The 13,174-nt window shown below is 48.4% G+C and overlaps 1 long non-coding RNA gene across 1 annotated transcript in view; it reads left to right on the top strand.

The window, feature by feature from the left end:
• LOC146338461 (uncharacterized) overlaps positions 1-13,174 on the top strand; it is a 59,029-nt gene that overhangs the window by 24,451 nt on the left and 21,404 nt on the right. Inside the window, exons 2-4 of the long non-coding RNA XR_014784753.1 lie at positions 6,100-6,250; positions 9,003-9,094; positions 10,886-11,091. This is a non-coding gene — a long non-coding RNA (uncharacterized LOC146338461). The remainder of the gene's footprint in view (positions 1-6,099; positions 6,251-9,002; positions 9,095-10,885; positions 11,092-13,174) is intronic.

The following is a 13,174-nucleotide window of genomic DNA, read 5'->3' as shown; positions in this document are numbered from 1 at the left end:
AAGCCCAACCCCTGAAATTTAGGGGTGTACGGAACCCCGCTTAGCTGGCTCCGCCAGGTTCCGCAGGTGGGGGGAGGTGATCCGTACCTCCCCCTGTAATCCCCGATGGGGGGGAGGTGATCTGTTCCTTCCCCCCCGGAATCCTGCCTGGCTGGCTCCGCTCTGCAGCCAGGCCATGGAGCCGCCGGTAGGGATGTACAAAAGTCACTTACCTTTTCGCGGAATTGATTCGCAGTGGGCGGGGAGGCACTCCATCCCTCCCCCTGGAATCCTCGATGGGGGGGAGGCGATCCAGTCCTCCCCCCCCCGGAATCCTGCCCGGCCGGCTGCGCTCCGTGGCAGCTCCATGGAGCAGCTGGCCAGGGCCATCCGCAGCCAGACTTCTGGCCGCAGATGGGCTGCTGCAGAAGCAAATGGCAGCCGCCGTAGTGGCCGCCATTTGGATCCAGCCAGGCTGCCATGATAGGCTACGTAAATACTTACATAGCCGTAAATCACGGCTGGGCACACACACAAAAAAACAACGTGCACAAATGGCGGCGGCTACAGCGGCCGCCATTTGCATTCCCTATTTTTCACCGTTTTAGCCTACATAAATATTTATGTAGGCTAAAACGGCAAAAAATTGGGAACACAAATGTTCCGCCGTAGCTGCTGCCATTTGCGTACGCCGTTTTGTGTGTGTTTTTTTGCTTGGCTTGCCATGATAGGCTATGTAAATACTTGTGTTGCCTATCATGGCAAAAACCAGGATGCAAATGGCGGCCGCGGCAGCCGGTCGAAAGACCAGCCGCTGCCGCCGCCACCAGCACTGGAGCTGCCACTAGAGCCGCTGCCATCCGGAACATCCACCCCAGGTAAGCTTCGTCCCAGAGGGAATCTGCGGGGGGGGGGGCTGGCCGTTCCGCCATGGATTTTGGGGGGCCAAATGCCAGTGCATTCAGCCTCACTGAAATCCATTGCGGAATTCTCCACAATCCCTAGCTGCCAGCCAGCCAGGCCAACCCACAGTGAGGCTTCCAGCCGCTGCCAGGCTGCTGCAGACACAAATGGCATCCTGCATAGGGGATAGGGATGGCGGAGAATTTCTCCCTGAATCTTCGGGGGGCCGAGCGCCAACGCATTCGGCCCCCCCGAAATTGGCGGTGAAATTCTCCCCCCCCCGGGATGGGACTTACCTTTGGCGAATGTCCCTCCCGGCAGCGGGTCCCGGCGGCGGTTCGTCGACCTTTCGTCAGGGGCGGGGGCGGCAGGCGGTCTTCCAACCGGCTGCCGCCGCCGCCATTACAAAGTGTAAAAAACAACAACAACCCCGTGATAGGCTACGTAATGATTAACGTAGCCTATCATGGCTAGATTTCCAAAGTCAGCCATGATAGGCTACGTAAATCGTTACATAGCCTATCACGGGTGACTTTGAAAAAAAAAAAGCGCGTACACAAATGGCGGCGCCCATAGGGCGCCACCATTTGCATTCCTTATTTGGTTCCGGTAGTCTACGTAAAGATTTACGTAGACTACACCGTAGTGTAGCCACTTCTGAACTTTTTACATTTGCAAAAAAAAAGGCAACTGTGATATTGTTAGAAGTGCTTTTCTAGCTCTAGTTTTGCTGTGTTTCTCTCACCACCCCCACTACCGACGTGAAGGGATGTACAAAAGTCACTTACCTTTTCGACAGGGGGGGGAGGCAATCCGGTCCCCCCCCCAGAATCCTGCCTAGCCAGCTCCGCTCCTCGGTGGCTCCACGGAGCAGCCAGCCAGGGCCGTCCGCACCCGGACTTATGGCCGCGGGTGGGCTACTGCGGACGCAAATGGCAGCCTCCGTAGCGGCCGCCATTTGCATCCAGCCAGGCTGCCATGATAGGCTATGTAAGTATTTACGTAGCCTATCGTGGCTGGGCAAAAAAAAAACAGCGTACGCAAATGGCGGCGGCTACGGCGGCCGCCATTTGCATTCCCTATTTTTCACTGTTTTATCCTACGTAAATATTTATGTAGGCTATTATGGTGAAAAAAAGGGGAACGCAAATAGCGTTGCCCTTATGTTCGCCGTAGTCTACGTAATCTTTACGTAGACTACAGCGACCAAATAAGGAACGCGAATGGCGGCTCCCTATGGGGGCCGCCATTAGCCATACGCACTATTTTTTTTTTAAGTCACCCGTGATAGGCTACGTGACGATTTACGTAGCCTATCACGGCTGACTTTGCAAATCTAGCTGTGATAGGCTACGTTAATCGTCACGTATCCTATCAGGGGGCGTTTTTTTTTTTTACTTTTCTTGGAATGGCGGCGGTGGCAGCCGGTAGAAAGACCAGCTGCCACCCCCGCCCCTGTCGAAGCCCTGCCGAACCACCTCTGTGACCCGCCACCGGGAGCGACATTCGGGAAAGGTAAGTCCCATCCTGGGGGGGGTGCGGGGGGCAGAGGGGTGCGGAGAATTTCTCCCCGAAACTACTTCGGGGGGGCCGAATACGTTGGCACTCGGCCCCCCGAAGTTTCAGCGAGAAATTTTCTGACACCCCTAGACATGAGGACAGCAGGCCAACCCCACATTTGTTCCCTAACAACTGTTACCCGGTGGCATGCTGCCTCTGATTCTGGAGTTTCCATATAGCCATCATGTCTCATCACCATTCCTGTTTTTGTGAGCCAGAAAGATAATGACCTTTATCTTGGCTGCTTCTCCTGGCCTTAAAGAGCTTAAAGCACAAGCCACCTTAGTTCCTTGATGTTCTTTCCAGCAATGGCTAACTACAAAGAGATGTTTCCATTCATCTCCTCACCCAAAGGCATACGCTATTTATCCCAAGAGGAGTGCCTCTGCCTTTTATTCCTTGTTCTGTTCGAATCATGACTCTCCCTCCCATAATGCAGGGCCATAGCTTTTGTTTTATGGCATGAAAGCTCTGCCATGAAAACTCTGTATAATATCAGTCCTTCTGCAACATAGTGCTGACAATTATTCTGAATTATCTGTTGCTGAATTGACTTCATGGTTCCCTTTCAGTTCATGGACATAACAGTTTGTTCCACAGCAAAGAATCATTCAGGCTTTGCAGCAAATATGCCACTGGAGCTCTTGGGTGGGTAGGTATATTTCCCTAAGAGAGTCCAAAGGGCAACTATCTATCTCAGAGACCCTTACAAATGCTGGATGTATGCTTTACCTGATAGCTTCACTCAGCTGCTGCTACCCAGCGGAACTCATGCAGTATATTTAAAGCAGCCGGTGGCATTGTTACTTGAAATAAAGCAAGCACAATGACTGTACATCACAACGAACAGTTTCATTGATTAATTGATTCAAATAAATTTGGAACGAGGCGCCCCCTGATTATATTGTACATCTGTCTCCACAGTGCTAGTAGGAAGGGCGGGCAGACTGCTGCAAACAGAGACCAAAACACAACAGATTTTGCTTGCATTAAAATTGCCATCTCCCAATTTAGCTGAAGTAGCTCAGAAATGAGAGTGAAATAGTAACAACAACAACAACAACAAAATCATGTATATTCCAGGCAGACACAAAAATGTACACACAATGCACACATTCAGTTTGTGTGTTGGCCAAATTTTCAACTCCCTTTACATTTAACTGTGGTTTCATCTGTCAACATTAGCAGGTGATAATGCTGATTATTTCCATTGGAAGTAGAGATGGGGTAATAAAGAGATGGACATACATGCCTGGACGCAAATGGGGCCACTTTTAATTGAAAATCTGCACAAGGGAAACCCAGGACGGGCACTAAACTGTGCCAGCCGCTAGCTGACACTGCAAATGGGCGAAAAAATATCCACAGCCTGAGGAGTGGAGTGTCAACATCACCAGCCAATGGGGCTACCCCTTAGGGTGAAGGTAGGCCTTCCCTTATCACCACCCCTCAGGCCACAAAACATCAGGTGGGTGAGGTGAGTTGGCCTTACAGGTAACCCTTATTCCCTGATGGGCTGACAAAACCCAGAGCGGAGGCCTCAGGCATCAACTGTCACCGGAACAGTGCCTCTGAATGCTCACCATCCCTATTCTCATTCCCATTGCGCATCCTAGCTGCTCCTAAAAATATGACCAGCTAAGGAAAATTAGACGAGATTCACCAAAGGATGCGCTGACCACATTTACAGTGTGACCTAGGCAAAAAGACATACAACCACCCATGCCAATCAGACTGTGAGCCAAAAATTCCTACTTGGCCCCCCAAAGGGGGACCAGTAGGGATGTACGAAATGTAGGGATGTCAGAGACGTCCGCCACAGATTTCGGTGAGGCTGAATGCCAGTGCATTTGACCCCCCGAACTCCATGGCGGAACAGCCTGACCCCCTGCCCCCCCACAGATCCCCCCCTGAGATGAGACTTACCTGGGGTGGATCTTCCGGGTGGCGGCGGCCCTGGCAGCGGCTTCGGCGGCGGCAGCTGGTCTTCCGACCAGCTGCTGCAGCCGCCGCCATTTCCAGTGTTGAAAAAAAAAAAAAAAACACGTGATAGGCTACGTAAAGATTTACGTAGCCTATCACGTCTGACTTAAAAAAAAAAAACGCATACGCAAATGGAAGCGGCTACGACCTCCGCCATTTGCTTTCCTTATTTTGGGCCATCTTAGTCTACGTAAATATTTACGTAGACTAAGACCGCCCAAAATAAGGAATGCAAATGGCGGCGGCCGCAACCGCCACAATTTGCATACGCGCGTTTGTTTGTTTTTTAAAGTCAGACGTGATAGGCTACATAAAGATTTACGTAGCCTATCACGACTGACTACAGGGATGCAAACGGTGGCGGCTACAGCCTCCGCCATTTGCGTCCCTGCTAGCCAGCGGCCGGATGTCCGGCTGCTGGCAGAGCCGGCCGGCGGCTCCTCAGAATCCCCGCGGAGCAGAACCGGCCGGCCAGGATTCTGGGGGGAGGGACGGAGCGCCTCCCCCCCCAGCGCAACCTGGCGGAGCCAGGTAAGGGCAATTTCGTACATCCCTAATGAAATGACTTACCTGTTCCGTTTTCTACATCTGCGGTGGGGGGGGGATGCGCTCTGTCCCTCCCTCTGAAATCCTCGACGGCCGGCTCTGCTCTGCGGCGACTCCACAGAGCTGTCAGCCAGGGCAGCCCGCAGTGACATCCAGCCGCTGCTGGGATGCCCAGGGACATAAATGGCAGCTGCTGTAGCCACCGCCATTTGCGTCCCTCTTTTTTTGCCATGATAGGCTATGTAAATATTTACGTAGCCTATCACGGCAAAAAAAAAAGGGAACACAAATGGCAGCGGCTATGGCATTCACTTCCCGATCATAGCCGTGATAGGCTACGTAAGTACTTACATAGCCTATCATGGCTAATACAGGGACGCCTTTTGCATCCCTGCGGAGGCTGTGATAAGCCACGTAAGTATTTACTTAGCCTATCACGGCAAGCCAAAAAAAAAAAAAAGAACAGCATGTGCAAATGGCGGCGCCTCCAGCAGCCGCCATTTGCGTTCCATATTTTGAGCCATTTTAGTAGGGATGTCAGAGAATTCCGTGACGGATCTCGGTGAGGCCAAAGGCCAGTGCATTCGGCATCCCAAAATCAATTGCGGAACGGCCTGCCACCCCCCGCCCCCTGCGAATCCCCCCCGGGACGAAACTTATCTGGGGCGGATGTTCCGGACCATGGTGGTTCCAGCTGCAGCTTTGGTGGCGGCAGCGGCAGCTGGTCTTCTGAATGGCTGCCACCACCGCCATTTGCAGTCTATGTCTTCCCCCCCCCATAGACGTGATAGGCTATGTAAAGACTTACATAGCCTATCACGTCTGGGGTTTTTTTAAAAAAAAACGCATATGCAAATGGCGGTGGCTATGGCCGCTGCCATTTGCGTTCCTTATTTTTTGCCGTCTTAGTCTACGTCAATATTTACATAGACTAAGACGAAGAAAAGAAAGGGGAATGCAAATAGCGCCCACTACGCTATTTGCATTCCCCTTTCTTTTCTTTGTCTTAGTCTACGTAAATATTGACGTAGACTAAGACGGCGAAAAATAAGGAACGCAAATGGCGGCGGCCATAGCTGCTGCCATTTGCATATGCGTGTTTTTTTTGTTTTTGTTTTTGTTACCCAGAGCCCTCTGCGGCTAGAAATCCGGCTGCGGATGACCCTGGCCTGCGTCTGGACAGCTGTTCACGGAGCCGCCGTGGAGCACAGCCGGCCATCGAGGATTCCGGGGGGAGGGACGGAACGCCTCCCCCCCCATGAACAGAATCCGTGAAAAGGTAAGTCACTTTCATACATCCCTATGTTTTAGCCTACGTAAATATTTACGTAGGCTATTACGGCAAAAAAAAAGGGAACGCAAATAGTGTAGTGGGTGCTACATAGTGGGCGCTACATAAAACGACTTAAAATAGGGAATGCAGATGGCGGCTGCCACAGCCGCCACCATTTGCATACTCTTATTTTGGGGGGGGCTTGCCGTGATAGGCTACGTAAATAGTTACGTAGCCTATCATGGCAGCTTCGCAGGACGCAAATGGCGGCTGCTACGGTGGCCGCCATTTGCATCCGCAGCAGCCCATTTCGCAGATCTCCAGCTGCAGATGGCCCTGGCCAGTGGCTCCGTGGTTTAGGATTTCGGGGGGAGGTGCGGATGCACTAACCACTACACCACACACACACATAATGGAAGAATATAGTTCTTCATATTCCCTGGTTCTTCAAATACTCTTTAAATTCCTCATTTTGTCCATTCCCTGAGCAAGTGCAGAGTGTGCTTTTTATTCAAACAAAGAGAAGATTTCTGATCTTTCCGTTCATCCTGCATTTGTACAAGTGAAGTGTGACTGCTTCAGAAAGAACTTTTCATTATACTGTCTCTTTTTCTTCATGAGTTTCATAACAGAAGTATGATCTAGTGGTTAGAGTTCAGCCCAAAGTCATATACTAGGGATATCAGAGTATATCAAATATACTAGGGATGTCAGAGAATTCTGCCACGGATCTCGGGGAGGCTGAATGCCAGTGCATTCGGCCCCCCGAAATCGGTGGCGGAAAGGTCTGCCACCCCCCCACCACCCCCAGGACGGGACTTACCTTGGGCGAATCTTCCTGGCGGCGGTGGCTCCGGCGGCAGTTCGGCGGTGGTTTGGAGGCTGCGGCGGCTGCGGCGGCTGGTCTTCCGACCAGCTGCCGCCGCCACCATTTCCAGTTAAAAAAAAAACCACAAAAAAACATGATAGGCTATGTAAAGATTTACGTAGCCTATCATGGCTAGATTTTTAAAAAACACCGTGATAGGCTACGTAAATCTTTACGTAGCCTATCACGGCTGATTTAAAAGAAAAAAAAAAGTGCGTACACAAATGGCGGCACCCATGGGCGCTGCCATTTGCGTTCCTTATTTTAGCACGTGTTAGTCTACATAAACCTTTACGTAGACTAAGACGGTGAAAATAAGGGGAACGCAAATAGCGTAGACTATTTTTTTTTTACCGTTCTCATTCAATTTGATAGAAGAGAAGTATCTTCCCTTACTTAGGAGATGGCCACGGAGTGAGCACAGGTGTCCTGTTTCTCATTGTACAATCATCTCCTTTTTGCCGTAGTCTATGTAAAGATTTACGTAGACTACAGCGACCAAATAAGGAACGGGAATGGCGGTTCCCTATGGGGGCCGCCATTATCCATACGCGCTTTTTTTTTTTTTTAAGTCACCCGTGATAGGCTACGTGACGATTTACGTAGCCTATCACGGCTGACTTTGCCAATCTAGCCGTGGTAGGCTACGTGAATCATCACGTAGCCTATCACGGGGGCGTTTGTTTGTTTTTTTCTTTTATTGGAATGGCAGCGGCGGCAGCCAGTCGAAAGACCGGCTGCCGCTCCCGCCCCGGACGAAGACCCGCCGAACCGCTGGCCGGACCCGCCGCCAGGAGGGACATTCGCCAAAGGTAAGTCCCGTCCCGGGGGGGTGCGGGGGCGGGGGGGTGTGGGGAATTTCTCCCCAAAACTTCTTCAGGGGGCCGAACACGTTGGCGCTCGGCCCCCCGAAGTTTCGGGGAGAAATTCTCCGCCAACCCTACTTGTGTGCACGTAGAATGTTGGACTCGGAGTCGGGAGACCCAGGTTCTAATCCATAGTCACTCATGGAAGCTCACTGGGTGACTTTGGGCCAGTCACAGACTCTCAGCCCAACCCACCTCACAGGGTTGTTGTTGTGAGGATAAAATGGAGGAGGAGGAGGTGGAGGAGGAGGAGGCGTATGTATGCTGCCTTGGGTTCCTTAAGGAGGAAAAAAGTCAGGACATAAATGGAATGAATGAATGAATGAATGAATGAATGAATGTTTCAGTGCCTCTCCTAAGGTTACTTACTAGATGTAAGGAGCTTCAAATTCAAATATGCTGGTATTTTTGGTCCCACCTCTTTTGTCTTCAGCTCCACCCACCACTGCACCCCCCCCCCATCCTGCCAAAACCTTATCTTTGAAATGGAATTAAGCATTTGGGCTGAAAAAAGTTTCTGCACCCATATTTTAGGTAACAATAATCCAGATGGGATAGGGATTGGGATTGGGATTGGGATTGGGAATGCCAGCTTCAAAGATTTGCCTCAGACATGTGAGGTGAGCATTACAGTTCCATTATTCTGCTCTAGCTCAGGTATGAGGTGCGCATTACAGTCTCATCTTTCTTCTCTGGAACCCCAGGTAGGAATTCTGCTCTTTCTACCTCAGTTAACTCCCCACACTTCCCTTACAATCCTTCCCTGCAACCACCCCACCTGCTTATCTTCATGCTGCTCCAACAACGGATACTGAGAGGGAGGTCTTCTGGTGCTGGTTTGGTGGGGGTGGGAGTAGATGGAGAAACTGTGTGTCTGTCATATCTGACTCATTGGTGTGTGCTGAACTCTTTTTCTCTAGGTTGCCGGAAGAAAATGTGTAACAATTATTCTCATTTCTGGAGTGCCTATGTTAACTTGGCACTATACATAAATCAAAAGAAAGATTTATTTTTTCCCCCTCAGGCTTACATTCCAAAAGACTAGACACACTAGGGAAGGGAAAGGAACAGATAGAGGAGGAAGATGCTTCTGATACTGTTCAACTGATAGAAGAGGTGAGGCGGGTTTGTGTTCTTGGTGTATTTGTTTTCCTTTCTAAAATGCTTTTATTTTATTTATTGTTTCAGATACATTCAAACACAAGCAACCTCTGAATTCTTAATGGGTATTCAAATTCAGCAGTGGTACATAGCTGACCATCCCTTGCTACAGTTCTTGCCAGGAGGGAGGTGGTGCAGAGATAGCCAGAAGTAGAATGACCACTTATGCATTAGCAAAAAGAGGGCAACAGAGGACATCAATTACCATGAAATGTGTGTGTGCTGATTTACATATATACATGCAATTTTAGGCATAATGATTAGAATTTAAAGAAATTCAGTTTCATAGAGGAGAAGACTGTGACCTGGGATAGATCTACACTAGTGCTTTTTAACAGTTTGGATGCGCACTGATAACCCTAGGGACGCATTACCTATTCTGCATACCACTTTTCTGGAGTTATTTCCCACTTTTTATTCCATATTATCCAAATAATAGAACAGATGACATTGTGTGTGCTACGAGATATAAATGCACAAGAGAGAGATAGTGTTACCATGATGGGATTGTATCAATATGACCCACGATGTAGATCTGGCCCTGGTGACCTGTGTACCTGCCTAGTCAGTCCACTGTCCAAGTGCCAACTACTGAGAAAGGCAATTATAACATCCCTGTATGATCCCGTCTTATGGTTCTTTATATTTAAACCAAACTTGGACAGGATGGACCTTGAAACAGAGGTCACCTTCAAATAGAGATGGCCGTTTGGCAGCCCTTCAGACAGAGGTCTGTCCTCTGTAAAAGAGAACACATAGCCACACTAGCTAGAAGCCTCTGGTCCTCCACCTGGTGACTGGGACCACATTGTCCTTCCTTTCACCTCTGCAGTCACAAACATAAAAGCAAGACCATCTTCCCATCTGTACTTTGGACGCTCATTTTTGGAAATCAAAGCAATGAGCTCTAGGCCCATCTTCCAGTAGGGATGTATAGACTATGTAAAATCCATTCCATCTGTGTTTTGGGAATTATCTAGGGATGTCAGAGAATTCTGCCACGGATCTCAGTGAGACCGAATGCCAGTGCATTCGGCCCCCCGAACTCCGTGGCGGAATGGCCTGCCACCCCCTCGCCCCCCCGTGAATCCCCCCTGGGACAAGACTTACCTGGGGCGGATCTTCCAGGTGGCGGCGGCTCCGGCGGCGGCTCCAGCGGTGGCTCCGGCGGCGGCTCCGGTGGCGGCTCTGCCACCGCCATTTCCAGGCTTGTGGAAGAAAAGAAAAAAGATGTGATAGGCTACGTAAAGATTTACGTAGCCTATCATGGCTATGATTAAAAAAAAAAAGACAAAAAAGACGTGATAGGCTACGTAAATCTTTACGTAGCCTATCATGGTTGGGGGTGGGTTTAAAAAAAACACAACACATACGCAAATGGCAGCAGCTATGGCTGCCACCATTTGCATTCCTTCTTTTTGGCCGTCTTAATCTACCTAAATATTTACATAGACTATGAAGGCAAAAATCAAGGGGAATATAAATAGCGTAGCGGCGCTATTTGCATCCCTTTTTCATTCACCGTTTTAGCCTACGTAAATATTTACGTAGGCTAAAATGGGGAATCAAAAGGGGATGCAAATGGCACCCGCTACGCTATTTGCGTTCCCCTTGATTTTCGCCGTCATAGTCTACGTAAATATTTAGGTAGATTAAGATGGCCAAAAAGAAGGAACCCAAATGGCGGCGGCTGTAGCTGCCACCATTTGCGTATGCATTTTTTTTTTGTTTTTTGTTTTTACCCAGAGCCCTCCGTGTCCAGAAATCCGGCTGCGGATGGCTCTGGCCTGGCCAGGCCGGGCCTGGCCAGTTGCTCCATGGAGCTGCCGCGGAGCACAGCCGGCCGTTCGAGGATTCCGGGGGGGAGGAATGGAGCGCCTCCCCCCCCGGCCAGGATTTCGGGGGAGGGACGGAACGCCTCCCTCCCCCACCATCAACATAATCCGCGAAAGGTAAGTCACTTTCGTACATTCCTAGAATTATCAGGAGCCTTTCATTCTGTCATCTGGGCATTGATGGAGTCAGATGTTTTGTTTCTAGCTCTGCACCAATTTGCATTTGCACAAATGCAAATTTTCACAAAGGTGCACATGTGAAAAGGCTCACATTTGCCCCAAATGTGCATTTTCACACTTTAACCTAAAGGACAAATGCACATTTTTGGCCATTTTTTTTTAAAAAAAATATTTTGAATATTTTTTACAATGAAATTTGTGCAACATTGGGGAAAGTTAGGAAAAAAATTCCACAAGTCTGCAAAATCTGCCCGACAGCAGGAAAGTCAGTCTGCTGCGGAATCCATGGGTCAAATTCATGAAAATCCAAACTCATTTGGTTCTGTTGTGGATTTCTCCAACATCTCTATCTTTCAGGCCTTCTTTCCTGTGTTAAAACTTAATCTTGGGCCAAAGAGAGATTGTTTTTGTTTAGTCACTGAAGCAACAACTGTAGCAAGAAAAGAAATAAAATGCAATCAGATTGTGAATAAGGATGCTATGGGGCTTCACTGGACAGTCAAATAGACTTTCTAGAACTAGAAAGTGCACTGGGGTCTAATGGAGAATTGGATAAAGGAACTTGTCAGCAGCGATCAAAGAATCCCATTGCTATAAGGGAGCCAGCAGTTTTCCAGCCCCTCATGCCAAAGCTTTCATCTGCAGTACTGGAAAATGTGAAAGGCAAGCCAATGACACATCACAAATGCTTCTTATCTTGAACCACAAGACAGTAGTGCAAAGATCTCTCTCATTCTCCCCCCCCCCTCTTTTTTGAGATGTGGGTATATCCATCTTTCTCTTATTTTTTTTATATATTTTGTGATGGGGGTATATCTATCTCTATCTTATATTTTTTTTGTAAAAGTGTGGTTGGCCTGATGAAGACTGGAACCTCACCAGCAGAGTCAACTATCTGGTAACACCTGGTTGATGGGGTTTATCCTGCCCTCTAACATATAACATGTTTCTTTGAGAAATGTAATTACTGGTGTTTGGGCCTTTGAGCAATTGTGGCTTCTAAACCCTATTTGTGTTCTGCTAATTCTTGCCCTGACAAACACCATGCTGGGCTTGACAGGCAGTGGTAATGTCTTAAATTTCCCTACTCTCTGCTTCATTTAACAGCCAGCCTGATGAAGAGCTCTGGAGAAGCTAAAAGCTGGTTCAAGTTTTGTGGGGGGTTTGTTGGTCCTAATAGAGTCAATTTTGTATTAAACGTGTTTGCACTCATCACTGGGAATGAAGAGACAAGACATGGATCATTGGGTGAACTAGGTCCACAACATTATTAAAGTCGTAACTAAAGATGCTGGAGAAATTCAAGATGGACTAAAAAGGGCTCAGATTTCTAAGAATCCGATCCGTGGAACCTACTGCAGACTGATCCCCTCAGGACACACAGAGTCCATGGACTTCGGGATCTTTTTGTTTACTTTCCTGAAATGTACGCATATTTATTCATACAAAACACTCAAGTTTCTGCTGAGACTGGTAAATATATGCGGCGAAAAGGTGAATAGGATGGGACAATATGCTACATGTTAGTACTAAGGTAAATTATGTAAATTGTTACAAACCCTCTTACAGAATGATTTGTGTATTTTTCTGCTTAACCAAAAATGAAAATGAATCTGTCTGTGAACAGACAATGGAGAACAAGTCTCCAGACAATTCATAAAACAAAGACTGAGTGGATTTTATATAATCCATACATCCCTAGCTGAAACTCATTTGCAACGATTTGCAGCATCCTAACCCTGAGCAGGGGTTTTCTCAACTAAAGTAGTGACCTTAGTGCTTATACCTGCATAGAGTAAGGGCAAGCTTGACTTGGCCCTGGGTTGATGGTTGTCTGCTTTGGATCATGCCACCACACCCTCATTGGCTATACCTGTTCAGATTTTGAGGGAGCCTTTCTTATGAGAGCTTCAGCTATTGGGCAGCATAGAAATAAATAAATAAATAAATAAATAAATTTATGTTGCTCCCTCCCTGCCCAGGTCCCATTGGTCCGTATAGCTTAGTATCATCTACACAG

Source organism: Heloderma suspectum, chromosome 9 (genome assembly GCF_057233095.1).
Source record: "Heloderma suspectum isolate Gila_16-S chromosome 9, 16-S_ref, whole genome shotgun sequence".
NCBI classification, from domain to species: Eukaryota; Metazoa; Chordata; class Lepidosauria; order Squamata; family Helodermatidae; genus Heloderma; species Heloderma suspectum.
The sequence above is the reverse complement of the archived record's forward strand: the minus strand, read 5'-3'. Positions and strand labels throughout refer to the sequence as shown.